The sequence below is a fragment of the Bos indicus x Bos taurus genome, chromosome 21 (assembly GCF_003369695.1).
Source record: "Bos indicus x Bos taurus breed Angus x Brahman F1 hybrid chromosome 21, Bos_hybrid_MaternalHap_v2.0, whole genome shotgun sequence".
NCBI classification, from domain to species: Eukaryota; Metazoa; Chordata; class Mammalia; order Artiodactyla; family Bovidae; genus Bos; species Bos indicus x Bos taurus.
The window spans coordinates 7,522,491-7,536,214 of NC_040096.1; the positions used below are offsets into that span (position 1 = coordinate 7,522,491).

At 36.9% G+C, this 13,724-nt stretch overlaps 1 protein-coding gene across 7 annotated transcripts in view; it reads left to right on the forward strand.

Annotated features, from left to right (window-relative positions):
- TTC23 (tetratricopeptide repeat domain 23) overlaps nucleotides 1-13,724 on the forward strand; it is a 158,583-nt gene that overhangs the window by 27,528 nt on the left and 117,331 nt on the right. Inside the window, exon 2 of one of the 7 annotated variants that reach the window (XM_027521737.1) lies at nucleotides 2,849-3,024. The exons of the other annotated variants lie outside the window; for them this stretch is intronic. The gene's annotated coding sequence lies outside the window, so the exon portion shown is untranslated. The remainder of the gene's footprint in view (nucleotides 1-2,848; nucleotides 3,025-13,724) is intronic. 7 annotated transcript variants of the gene reach the window in all.

Genomic DNA, 13,724 nt, shown 5'->3' on the forward strand with positions numbered 1-13,724 from the left:
TTCAGATTTTTTTGCCTGTTTATAAATTTGGTTATTTGTTGTCTTATTATTGAGTTGTAAGTGTATTTTGAATAAAATCCTTTGTTAGACATATGCTGCTGCTGCTAAGTCGCTTCAGTCGTGTCCGACTCTGTGATACCCCATAGACGGCAGCCCACCAGGCTCCCCCATCCCTGGGATTCTCCAGGCAAGAACACTGGAGTGGGTTGCCATTTCCTTCTCCAATGCATGAAAGTGAAATGACATATTTGCAAATAGTTTGTCCCATTTCATGGGTTGTCTTTTAGAGCAATAAGTTTTTAATTTTGTTGGAGTCCTATTTATCTATTTTTTTCCTTTTTTCACTTGTGTCTTTGTTTTTCTAAGAATCTTTGCCTAACCCAAGCTTATACCTAGTTTCATGTTCTATGAACTTTTTATAGTTTTAGATCTTCCTTTTATGTCTTTGATCCAGTTGGAGTTAAGTTTTGTATACGGTATGATATAAGGCTCCAGCTCAGTTCTTTGGCATGTGCCTATCCAAGTTGTTTCAACACCAGTGATTAGAGGACTAGTCTCTTCTGAATTATTTATCTTGGCATACTTTTCAAAAAACAATTGACAGTAAATGTAACTGTTTATTAACCAGATTCTCAATTCTATCCCACTGAATTTTTTTTTTTTTTTCTGATAGTATGGCCTTTTATCGAGAGTCACAGAACAAAACTAGGTCTCTGGAACCAGGTGCCTCCCAGGTACAGCTTCTGCCACAGGCCTGTTCCTGCGGGAGGAGGCTGGCAACCTGGCCTGAGACACACACTGGGTACACACACTGGGCATACAGATCAGGGGCACTGGGCCTGGCAGTGGGACCTTCATCACCCCAACTGCCAGCCCCTCATGTGAGTTGGCAGCATGGCCTCTTCTCCATGGGGGCCTACTCTGAGGGGGCTATGAGTTTGAAAGATACCCCACATCCAAGGACAAAGGAGAAGCCACAACGAAACAGTAGGAGGGGCACAATCACTATAAAATCAAATCCTATACCCTCTGGGTGGGAGACCCACAACCTGGAGAACAGTGATATGAAAGAAGTCCTTGCACTGTTGTGAAGGTTCTCGGCTCCACATCAGGCTCCCCAGCCTGGAGATGCAGCCAAGGGGCTGGGAATGCCCGAGTTGGGATGAAGGGGGGCGGGTCTCCACTCTATCCCACTGAACTATATGTCAGTTCTGTGTCAGCACCACACTCTTTTGATTATTTTAGCTTTGTAGTAATTTTTTTTTAATTGGAAATATAATTCCTCCAAGTTTGTTCTTTTCAAGATCATTTTAGCTTCTAGGTCTCTTATATTTCCATATGAATTTAAGGTCAGATTCTAGGGGGCAGCAAGAGGCAGCTGGAATTTTGATAAAGGTTACGTTAACTGTATAGTTCAATATTTGGGAAGTATTGCTATTTTAGTGTTATTAAGGCTTCTAGTCCATAAACATGCAACGTCTCTTCATTTATTTAATATTCTTTGACTATTTTAAGTAGTGTTTTTCAGTGTAAAAGTCTCGTACTTTTTTGATAAATCCAAAAAAAAGTTTTGTTAAAAAAGTTAAATCAAACTTTTTTGTTTTGTTTATCCCTGAATATTTTATTTTTTTGATGTTTTTCTTGTGAATGAAAATGTTTTCTTCATTTCATTTTTAAATAGAAATACAATTCTTGTTTCTTTTATATTCTGCAACCTTGCTGAATTTGTTCAGTAGTTTCTAGTAGTTTTTTGTTTGTTTGTTTGTTTGTTTTTCAGTATGAATCCCTTAGGATTTTCTACATATAGGATCATGTCATCTAATAATAAGGTTTAATTTCTTCCTTTCTAATATGCATACCTTTTGTATCTTTTTCTTGCCTTATCGCACTGTTTAGAACATCCATTCCCATCTTGAATACAAGCGGTGAGAGCAAACATCCTTGCCTTGTTTCCAGCCTTGGGATGAAAGCATGCAAATGTTCACCATTAAGTGTGATGTTTGACCTTAAGTTTTTAAAATCAAATCTTTTATCAGGTTGAAGAAGTTTTTGTCATAAATGGATGTTGGATTTTGCCAAATAATTTTTCTTTATCTATCAAGATGATCATGCAGTTTTCCCCTCCTCTATTTTTTAAATATGGTATATTACATTAATGATTTCATATGTTAAGCAAACCTTACATTCCCAGGATGAATCTCCCTCAGTCATAGCTTATCATCTGTTTATATGTCCCTAGATTTGGCTTGCATATATTTTGTTGAGGATTTTTTGTGTTCATATTTATCAAGCATTATTGGTTTGCTGTTTTTGTGTGTTGTCTTTGTCTGGCCTTGGTATCAGGAAATGGCTTCCTGATTCTATATTAGTGGCTTCATAGAATAAGCTGGAAAGTGTTCCCTTTCCTTTTTTTCTGAGGCTTGCAAAAAATACACATTATTATTTTCTTGAAAGTTTTTGTAGAATTTACAGCTGAAGCTATCTGGGCATAGGTTTAACTTTGTGTAAATATTTTCAGTTACTAACTTATTTGTTTGTTATAATTCTATTCAGATTTTCTGTTTCCATTTTATTCAGTTTTGGTATTCTGTATCTTTATGGGATGTTTTTCTATTTCACAGCTTTTTGATGCTGCAGCTTACATACGGGCAAGATTGGTTTTCAACTAATACACTCTCATGCAGTCATAATGGTTATTATTTCCTAAAAGCCAGTACCCTGAGAGAGCTCCTGCCTCTTCTCTAGCCTCTCTACAGCTCCCCACCTGTCAGCACCTAAAGGTTAACATCTGTAACAGCTGGGGACATTCGGAACCTAGCTAACTCCAACATCGTTGTCATCTGTACAGATTGATTGGTCCTCCTGCCATACCAGTTATTAAATTTATGAACATCACCTTTTGGAAATGGAAGACTGAGTCCCCACTTCAGACCTCTACTTCCTCTCACTTTGATCTGGTGTTGATCATGTGCTTCAGCATTCTACTGGACAGGTCTGGCAGAAGGAATAGCATCAATTGATTGGGTATGTCTGTCTGATAGTTGTGGGCCAGTGGATTGTGAGACTTGGGAAGTCAATGTGTAGGCCTAGGCTGATTTCTAAAGAAAATTTAAATCCCAGCTATGGCTATTAGAAAGAAAAGAAAAGTGGCTGATGATAAACGTGTAGCTCAAAGTAAGTGAACTGGAAAATGTGTCTTTGTGCTAAAGGTATTACTGTATGGTGCCACACATATTGAAAGGAAGATTGTTACCAAGCCTAAGCTCATTCTGTTTGACGCATGACAGGCTAATAAATTGAGAGAGGAGTTGTTGGAGCATGGAATGATGACTTTAATCAGAAGGGTAGCAGACAAAGGAGATGATAGACTTGAGTGCCCAAAAACCATCTTATCTCAGTCAGGATTCAGGGTTGTTCCTGAATTATTTTCTGAATATAATCCTGAATTATACAGGATTGTATAAAACAATAGGGAGGGGGAAGGGGCTTTCAGTGGCCCTGAGCAATGGCAGAATAGGGCTGTTAACTGGTTGCTGGCTGACAGTTGCTCACTTGGTTGGGAGAGGGGTCCCACCAGAATCCCCCAACCCACTGCTGAGTGGGACTATTATAGCTAGCGTCTGTCTCAGTGGAGTGTGCAGGCAGGAGCCAGGGAGGGAAAGGCCCCTTATGCCTTAGGTCCCATATGGGACCACTGCCAAAAGGTCACTGATTGAAATGCTTTCAGAAGGCAGGCAAGTAACAGTCCTCATTTCATTGATTCAAAGATGCACATTTCTTTTGGCATTTAAACATCTTTGAAACTGGAGTGCATGTTACAACTGATTGTAAGTCATAGTTTAATGGCAGTGTCATTTCTGTCTTGTTGTTATAAAATACTAGCATCATAATCAGATGTTTTGAAAATCACATCCTTTTATGTCAGCCCTGCACTTTGAAAGAGAGGTATAGATACAAATACTTATTCTTCTACCATGAGAAAAACAGCAGAACAGGGGACGTGACAAATGGCAGCTACTTTGCTGTTTTTGTGTAGGAGCCAATAGAGAGAGTTTCAGTTCAGTTCATTCGTTCAGCATGTCCGACTCTTTGTGACCCCATGGACTGCAGCACACCAGGCTTCCCTGTCCATCACCAACTCCTGGAGTTTGCTCAAACTCATGTCCATCAAGTCAGTTATGCCATCCATCCACCGCATCCTCTGTTGTCCCCTTCTCCTCCCACCTTCAATCTTTCCCAGCATCAGGGTCTTTTCCAGTGAGTCAGTTCTTTGCATCAGGTGGCCAAAGTATTAGGGTTTCAGCTTCAGCATCAGTCCTCCCAATGAATATTCAGGGATGATTTCCTTTAGGATAGACTGGTTGGATCTCCTTGCAGTCCAAGGGACTCTCAAGAGTCTTCTCCAACACCACAAGTCAAAAGCATCAATTCTTCAGCACTCAGCCTTCTTCATGGTACAACTCTCACATCCATACATGACTAGTGGAAAAACCATAGCTCTGATTAGATGGACCTTTGTTGGAAAAGTAATGTCTCTGCTTTTTAATATGCTGTCTAGGTTGATCATAGCTTTTCTTCCAAGGAGCAAGTGTCTTTTAATTTCATGGCTGCAGTCACCATCTGCAGTGATTTTGAAGCACCCCCCCCCAAATAGTCTGTCTTTGTTTCCCCATCTATTTGCTGTGAAGTGATTGGACCAGATGCCATGATCTTAGTTTTCTGAATGTTGAGTTTTAAGCCAAACTTTTCACTCTCCTCTTTCACCTTCATCAAGAGGCTCTTTAGTTCTTCTTCACTTTCTGCCATAAGGGTGGTGTGATCTGCATATCTGAGGTTATCGATATTTCTCCTGGCAATCTTGATTCCAGCTTGTGCTTCATCCAGCCTGGCATTTCACATGATGTACTCTGCATATAATTTAAATAAGCAGGGTGACAATATGCAGCCTTTCCCGATTTGGAACCAGAACAACAGACTGGTTCTAACTGTTGCTTCTTGATGTGCATACAGATTTCTCAGGAGGCAGGTAAGCTGGTCTGGTATTCCCATCTCTTTAAGAATTTTCCACAGTTTGTTGTGATCCACACGGTCAAAGGCTTTGGCATAGTCAATAAAGCAGAAGTAGATTTTTTTCTGCTACCGCTATAGAGTGCAACTGGCACTCTATAGAGTAGTAGTAGAGTATAGAGTAGTGGCAACTGGCAAACTGGAGACTGCATCCTACCTCCAGGAGCAGTTGCCCTTTCCCCCACTACCCCACCTAATGCTTTCCTGTGGTGATATAGGCCCAGTGTTCATGAGTGTTGGGAGTTTTCAAAGGAAGCCAGAAATCCAGAAATCTAGATTTTTATTTGAAACTTTTAATTTTAAAATATGGCTCAATTTTTTAACTGGCCAGAAAGGAAAAAGGAAGAAAAAAGAAAAGGTAAACGGGGTTAGATTCAGATTGTATCTTCTATTTTAAGGATTTAATAGTAAGAGAGAACATGAAAAAAAATAAAAGTTGAGAACAAAAGAAATAAAAAGAGGAAAGTCAATTACAAAGTTTAACACTGGGTTCAGAGGGTCAGACTAGCAAATACCACAGGGCATATTATGTGTATAGCTCTTAAAATTTAATTTCTGCCTCCCCTAAACTTACCTGGTGGCTCAGATGGTAAAGCGTCCGCCTGCAATGCGGGACACCCAGGTTCAATCCCTGGGTTGGGAAGATATCCTGGAGAAGGAAATGGCAACCCACTCCAGTACTCTTGCCTGGAAAATTCCATGGACTGAGGAGCCTGGTAGGCTACAGTCCATGGGGTCGCAGAGTTGGACACGACTGAGTGACTTCACTTTCACTTTCTCCCCTAAACAGAAGAAAGTGTGGTAAAATTTGCTCAAGATGTTGTATTTCCTGATTATAAAAATATGATTACTTTTAAATTACATTCTTAGGTTTACAAAACAAAAGCATTTGACTGCTGCTACTACAGATTGTGATCAATGAAAGGATGGATGATAAGATGGGAAACAAAAATTATTAGAAGACCAGGATTCTGATTCTGGCCTTGCAACATAGGGCAAGTAATTGAGCATCACTCAGCTTCATATACCTCATTTATAAAACAGGGGTAATCATACCTGCCCCTGTACCTCACATGGCTGTGGTAAGGGCCACATGAGATAAAATATGTGAAAGTATAAAGTGTTACATAAATATGTTTTTAGTATTTCTCACATTCCATAAGTAGTTGGGTCAGCACAGGTTCTGGAGTCTCAGATTCCCCATCTCAAGCTACAGCTCTTTCTCTAGGCCATACCACCTATGGAATTGTTTATCTTGTCTTGCCAATAGAGCAAGAGCTTATTATAAGAAAAAGTCAGCCAGCACCTTAGAATCGGAGCCTCAGTACTGTGTGGTGTAGGCAAAGCTTAGATGTTGAACCTGAAAGATTGGCATTTCACATTTTGAAGGGCTACCCAGGGATAAGAGGTTGTCCAAGATTATGGTTCATCTGTATCTTTCTCATAGTCTGACCTTAGGCTAGTTCTTTCTCTCTGTGTTTGACATCTTCATTCTATTTTGCTTTATAAAAAAAAAGCTCCTACTTCTTTTTGGTGAAAATGTAAAACTCTATTATGGATTAAGGAGTGGTCAAACTTTACGTTGGTATAAACTATAAGATATAGATATAGTCTATATCCAGACTAACTGTTTCAACACTTGCCTCTAGCCCATCTCAAATCTTATTTGAAAGTGAGCATTGAGGAAAAGGGGGCTACAGAGGATGAGATGGTTTGATGACATCATTGACTCAATGGACATGAGTTTGAGCAAACTCTGGGAGATAGTAAAGGACAGGGAAGCCTGGAGCGCCACAGTTCATGGGGTCACAAAGAGTCAGACGTGACTGGGCAACTTAACAACAATAGAATAAGTTATACTTTTTTAAGGAAAGAAAAAACTTAACTTTAAAAAGTTGTCATTCTTTTTAGAATGACAAGTGACTTGCTTCTAACTACTAAATTGGATATTATACATAAACTTTCTTCCTTAACCTTAACCTTAACCTTAACCTTCCTTAACCTCAAAATCAGTCTGGCTGAGACCAAATTGATTGTCTCATTGGAAGGGTGATTGCCCTCTATCTCGCAACTTCTATTCATGACATTACCATTTTTAAATGTTGGTAATCTTTTTCTGTGGTGTTGGAGAAGACTCTTGAGAGTCCCTTGGACTGCAAGGAGATCAAACTGGTCAGTCCTAAAAGAAATCAACCCTGAATATTCATTGGAAGGACTGACGCTGAAGCTGAAGCTCCAGTACTTTGGCCACCTGATGTGAAGAGCCGGCACACTGAAAAAGACCCTGATGCTGGGAAAGATAGAAGGCATGAGGAGAAGGGGATGACAGGGGACAAGATAGTTGGATGGCATCACCAACTCGATGGACATGAGTTTAAGCAAGCTCCAGGAGATGGTGAAGGACAGGGCAGCCTGGCATGCAACAGTCCTTGGGGTTGCAAAGAGTTGGAAACTACTGAGCAACTGAACAACAACAAAACTTTTTCTGAGAATGGACCGATAGTAAATATTTTAGGCCGTGAGGGCCGTAAGGTTTCTGTTACAGGCTGTTCACCTCTGCTGTTGTATTGTGAAAGCAGCCTTAGACAGCATGTAAGTAAATGAGCAGGGCTGTGTCCCAATAAAGCTTTAGTTACAAAAACAGACTAGGCAGGATTTCCCATTGTCAAAATGTGCCAAGCCCTATTATAGAGTCTCAGGATGAAAATATCAAGAGTTGGTTTTGATTGTCCCTCTTCTTTAATTTTTATATCTAAGTAGCTCTCTAGTTGGGCTTCCCTGGTGGCTCAGTGGTAAAGAATTCTCCTGCAAATGCAGAAGATGCAGTTCAAACCCTGGGTCAGGAAGATCCTCTGGAGAAGGAAATGGCAAACCACTTCAGTATTCTTGCTGGGAAATCACCTGGACAGAGGAGCTTGGTGCCTGGGGTTGCAAAGAGTTGGACATGACTGAGTGACTAAACAACAACAAAAATGACTAATGATGTTGAGCAGCTTTTCATGTGCATATTTGTCATTGATGTATGTTCCTTTTGAAATATCTGTTACAATATTTTGCCTGTTTTATAGTAAGCTGTTTGTTTTCTTATTATTGAATTTTGAGAATTCTTTATACATTCAAGATACAAGTCCTATATTAGATACATATTTTGTAAATATTTTCTCCCAGCCTATAACTTGTCTTTCCATCATCTTTCATGGTTTCTTACAAAAAGCAGACATCTTTAATTTTTAAGTCCAATTTGTCATTTTTCTTTTTATGAATTTTTGTGTGTCATATCTAGGTAAAATCTTTGCCTAGTCCAAGGTCACAGACATTTTCTTGTAGAAGTCTATATTTCATGTTGAGTTAATTCTTATACATGCTGTGAGGTATGGATCAAAGATTTTTGTTTTGTTTTGTTTTTTGTTTTGATTCTACATGTGAACATTCATGTAGAATGTTGTTGTTATAGCATCATTTGTTGAATAGTTGTTATAGCATCATTTGTTGAACAGACTATTCTTTCTCCAATAAATTGCCTTTACAGCTTTGTCAACAATCAGTTGTTTATTTGTGAGCATCCATTTCTGGACTCTCCTTTCTGTTCCATTCATCTATTTGTCTGTCTTGACAGCAATACCAAACTCCCTTTGTTACTGTAGCTTTATAATAAATCTTGATAAAAAGTGGTGTTTGTCCTGTAACTTTGTTCTTTTACAAAGTGTTTTGGGTATTCTATGTCCTTTGCATTTTTATGTGAGTTTTAGAAAGTTTTTTATTTCTTATTCAAAAAACATGCAAGGACTTGGATCGGGAAGTCTTTTAATCTATCAACTTGTTGAGAATTGACATCTTAACAATATTGAGTGTTTCAACCCATGAATATGGTAAATATTTATGTCTTCTTTAATTTCCCTCAGCTATGTTTTGCAGTCTTTATTGTAAAAGTCATTATATTCATCTTGAAATGAATACTGCAGCTTTATTCTTTATATCATATTTTGAGATGCTAATGCATATAGTATTGTATTTTAATTTCAATTTGTTAATGCATAGAAATAGAATTTTTGTATAGTTCTCTTATATCCTACAGCTTTGTTCAACTCACTAATTCTAGGGGATTTTCTTCATAGTTCATCAGATTTTCAGTATAGATGATAATAGAGGTATATTATTCTGACTTAAGGCAGTTTTACTTTTTCCTTTTTATGATTTGGTTGCCTTTTATTTCTTTTTCTTGATTGATTGCACTAGCTAGAAACTCCAGTACAATGTTAAATAGAAATGCTGAGTGTGAACCTCCATATCTTGTTTCAGTTCTTAGGGGAAGAGACTTCAATTTTTCACTAATTTAGTTGTAGATTTTTCATAGATGCCCTTTATCAGGTTGAGGAAGTATTTTTGAATACTTTGAATAGAACAATATACAGTTCTACTCCTATTTTGTTAAGATTTTTTAATCAGAAATGGATATTAGAATAAACTGTTATGGTACATATATACAATGGAATATTACTCAGTCATAAAGAAGAATGAATTGGAGTCATTCACTAGAAGAATAAATTTCCAGTGAGGTGAATTAACCTAGAGCCTCTTATGCAGAGTGAAGGAAGTCAGAAAGAGAAAAACAAATATCATGTATTAATGCACATATATGGAGCCTAGGAAAAAATGGTACAGGTGAACCTGTTTGTAGGGCAACAATAGTACTGCATACATAGAGAACAGACTTGTGGACCCCGTGAAGGATGGAGAGGGTGTGAGGAGCTGAGAGAGTAGTATTGAAGCATATGCACCACCATATGTAAAACAGATAGCCAGTGGGAATATGCTGTATGATGCAGGGAGCTCAACCTGGTGTCCTGGGACAACCTAGAGGGGTGGGATGGGCTGGAAGGTGGGTGGGGAGGTTTAAGAGGGACAGGACATATGTATACCTATGGCTGATTCATGTTGATTAAGGCAGAAACCAATACAACATTGTAAACCAATTATTCTGGAATTAAAAATAAATATAAAAATTTTTAAATAAAATAGATAACCTAGAAGACCGTATTGTACAACTCAGGGAATATAGCCAATATTTTATAATAACTTTAAATGTAATATAAGGTATAAAAATATTAAGTCACTGTAAGTCTGAAGCTAATATTGTAAGTCAATCATATTTTGATTAAATAAATAAGAAAATAACTAATTCAACCATAAAAAAGAAATGGATATTAGATTTGTCAAGTTGTTTTTGCATGCTAATCAAGATGATCATGCAGTTTTCCTTTTTTCATTCATTATTTTATGAATTAGATTGACTGCTTTTTTTTAATTCTCATGTTGACTTTCTTTTTTAATTTATGTATTTTTAATTGAAGGATAATTGCTTTACAATATTCTGTTGGTTTCTACCAAACATCAACATGACATTGACTTTTTATGAATGTTAAATCAATCTTGCATTTCTGAGATAAAATCTACTTGGTCATGATGTATTTTCCTTTTTATTTATTATTGAATTTAACTTGCTAAAATTTTGCTTTAAGTTTTTGCATCTATATTCCTGAGACATATTGATCTGAAATTTTTGTTTCTTGTATTTGTCTTCTTTTGATATCAGGGTTTCATAGAGTGAGTTAGGAAATTTTCTCGTTTTAAATTTTCCAAAGAGGTTGTATGCAATTGGTATTATATCTTCCTTAAATATCTGGCAGAATTTACTGTTGAAGCCATCTAGGCCTGGGGATTTTTATTTGTTTGTTTGTTTTGTTCTTTGTAAGATTTTTAAAATACAAACTCAGTTTAATACATATAGGGCTATTCAGGTATCTATTTTTTCTTGAGTGAACTATGGTATTGTGTGTCTTTACAGGAATTTTTGGGCTTCCCTGATAGCTCAGTTGGTAAACAATCCACCTTCAAGGAGACCCTGGTTCGATTCCTGGGTCGGGGAGATCCCCTGGAGAAGGGCTAGGCTACCCACTCAGTATTCTTGGACTTCCCTTGTGGCTCAGCTGGTAAAGAATCCGCCTGCAATGTGGGAGACCTGGGTTCGATCCCTGGATTGAGGAGATTCCCCTGGAGAAGGGAAAGCCTACCCACTCCAGTATTCTGGCCTGGAGAATTTCATGAACTGTATAGTCCATAGGGTCGCAAAGAGTCAGACATGACTGAGTGACTTTCACTCACTCACTTCATTAACCGGAATTTTCCCACTCATCTAAGTTGTCAAATTTATTGGCATGTGTTTATAACATTCCCACATTAATCTTTTACTATTTGTAGAATCCATAGTGATTGTATTGCTCTCATTTCTAATATTGGTGATTTGTGTCTTTTTTCCTTTCTTTCTCATTAATCAGGTTAGAGATTTATCAACATTAATGGTCTCAGAGAATCAGATTTTGGTTTCCTTTATTTTTTCTGTTTTTCTATTTTTATTTAATTGATTTGTGAATTTAGTTTTATTAGTTGTTTTATTATTTTCTTATGCTTATTTTGAGCTTAATTTGCTCTTCCTTTTCTAGTCACTGAAGATAAAAATTAAGACCATGATCTTGAGACTTCTTTACTTTTCTAATATAGACATTTAATGCTATAATTTTCTCCATAATGACTGCTTTAGTGGCATTCTCAAATTCTTGTATGTTGCATTTTATATTCTTTCAGTTTAAACTATTTTCAAATATCCTTTTTGATTTCTTTGACCCATGGTTTGTTTGTTTTAGGAAAATGTTATTTAGTTTCTAAGTATTTGGACATTTTCCAGATATCTTTCTGTTGTTATAGCTTCTGTGGTAGTTGTAGAATAGACTTTGTATGACTTGAATTTTTATAAATTTATTAAAACTTGTTTTATGACCCATGTGCACTTGAAAAGAATGATATTCTGTGCTTTGGCAGTCAGAATGTTCTGTAATTGTCATTCAGTTGCTCAGTTGTGTCCAGCTCTTTGCGACTCCATGAACTGCAGCATGCCAGGCTTCTCTGTCCATTGCTATCTCCATGAGTTTTGCTCAAACTCATGTCCATTGAGTCAGTGATACCATCCAACCAGCTCATCCTCTGTTACCCTCTTCTCCCCTTGCCCCCAACTTCTAGAACTAGAATGTTCTAGTAAATGCCAAATCAACTTGGTTGATGATGTAGTTGGTCTTCTACATTCTTTACAGATTTTCTGCCTACTTGGTGTATCAGTTATTTATAAGCTATTTAAATATCTGAGTATAATTGAGAATTTGCTTATTTCTTTTTGCAGTTTCACCAGTTTGATGTCTTATATTTTGAAACTATTTTTAGGTATATAGACACTTGAGATGGTTATGTACTCTTGACTAATTGACCCTTCATCATAATGAAATGATCTTCATTATGGTAATATTCTTTGCTGTATAATATACTTTGATATTAATATAGAGACTCCAACTTTGTTTTTGACTGATTTTAGCAGATTATTTTCCCTTCTTTTACTTTTAATGTCATTGAATTTCTTATATGCAACGTATTGTTCAGTCTTGTATTTTTGTCTATTCTATCAATGTCTTTCTCTTAATTAGATCACTTACATTTAATGTTATTATTGTTACAGTCAGATTTAAGTCTATCATCTTGCTATTTATTTGCTATTTGTCCCAACTCTTCTTTGTTCCCTTTTTCCTCTTTTTTCCTATTGGATTATTTTTAAGACTCTATATTTATCTCCTTTGTTGTCACCTGTCACCTGTAACTGTATCTTTTTAAAAAATGTAATGGTTGCTGTAGGGTTTATATTATACATTTTTATCTTATCTCAGTCTACTTTCAAGTAGTATTACACTTTTATACATATAGCATAAGAACTTCACAATTTCATCCTCTCCTCTTAGCCTTGCCTGGAAAATCCCACGGACAGAGGAGCCTGGTAGGCTACAGTCCATGGGGTTGCAAAGAGCTGGACATGACTGAGCAACTTCACTTTCATTTTTTTCTTAGCTTTTCACAACTATTTTCATAGATTTCATTTATATATTTCATAAGCCAGGGAATACATTATTTTTCATTTAAATAGTTGATTATTTTTTAAGGAGATTTAAGCAATATGAAAACAGTCTTACATATTGGTCTATGTAAGTATAATTTTTCATCGCTCTCAATTCCTTTGTGTAGATCTAGATTTCCATTTGTTATCATTTTTCTTCCTTTTGAAAGATTTCCTTTAACATTTCTTGGGAACATTGGACTGCAAATCTACTGGTGGTGAATTCTTTCAGATTTTGATTTTGAAAGATATTTTCACTGGTATCGAATTTCAGCTTGACATTGTTTTCCTTTCCATACTTTAAATATGTTGCTTCACTCTCTTCTTATGTGCTTAATTTCCTCCGAGAAACCTGCTCTCATCATCTTTTTTTTTAATTGTGAACTTAGCCTAACTTTATTGACAGATTTATTAATTTTTAAAAGTTTTTTTCACTTTATTTTTTTGGAGGCTAATTACTTTACAATATTGTGTTGGTTTTGCCATACATTGACATGAATCTGCCACGGGTGTACATGTGTTCCCCATCCTGAACCCCCCTCCCACCTCCCTCCCCATCCCATCCTTCTGGGTCATCCCAGTGCACCAGCCCCGAGCACCCTGTATCATGCATCAAACCTAGACTGGCAATCCTTTTCACATATGATAATATACATGCCATTATGTA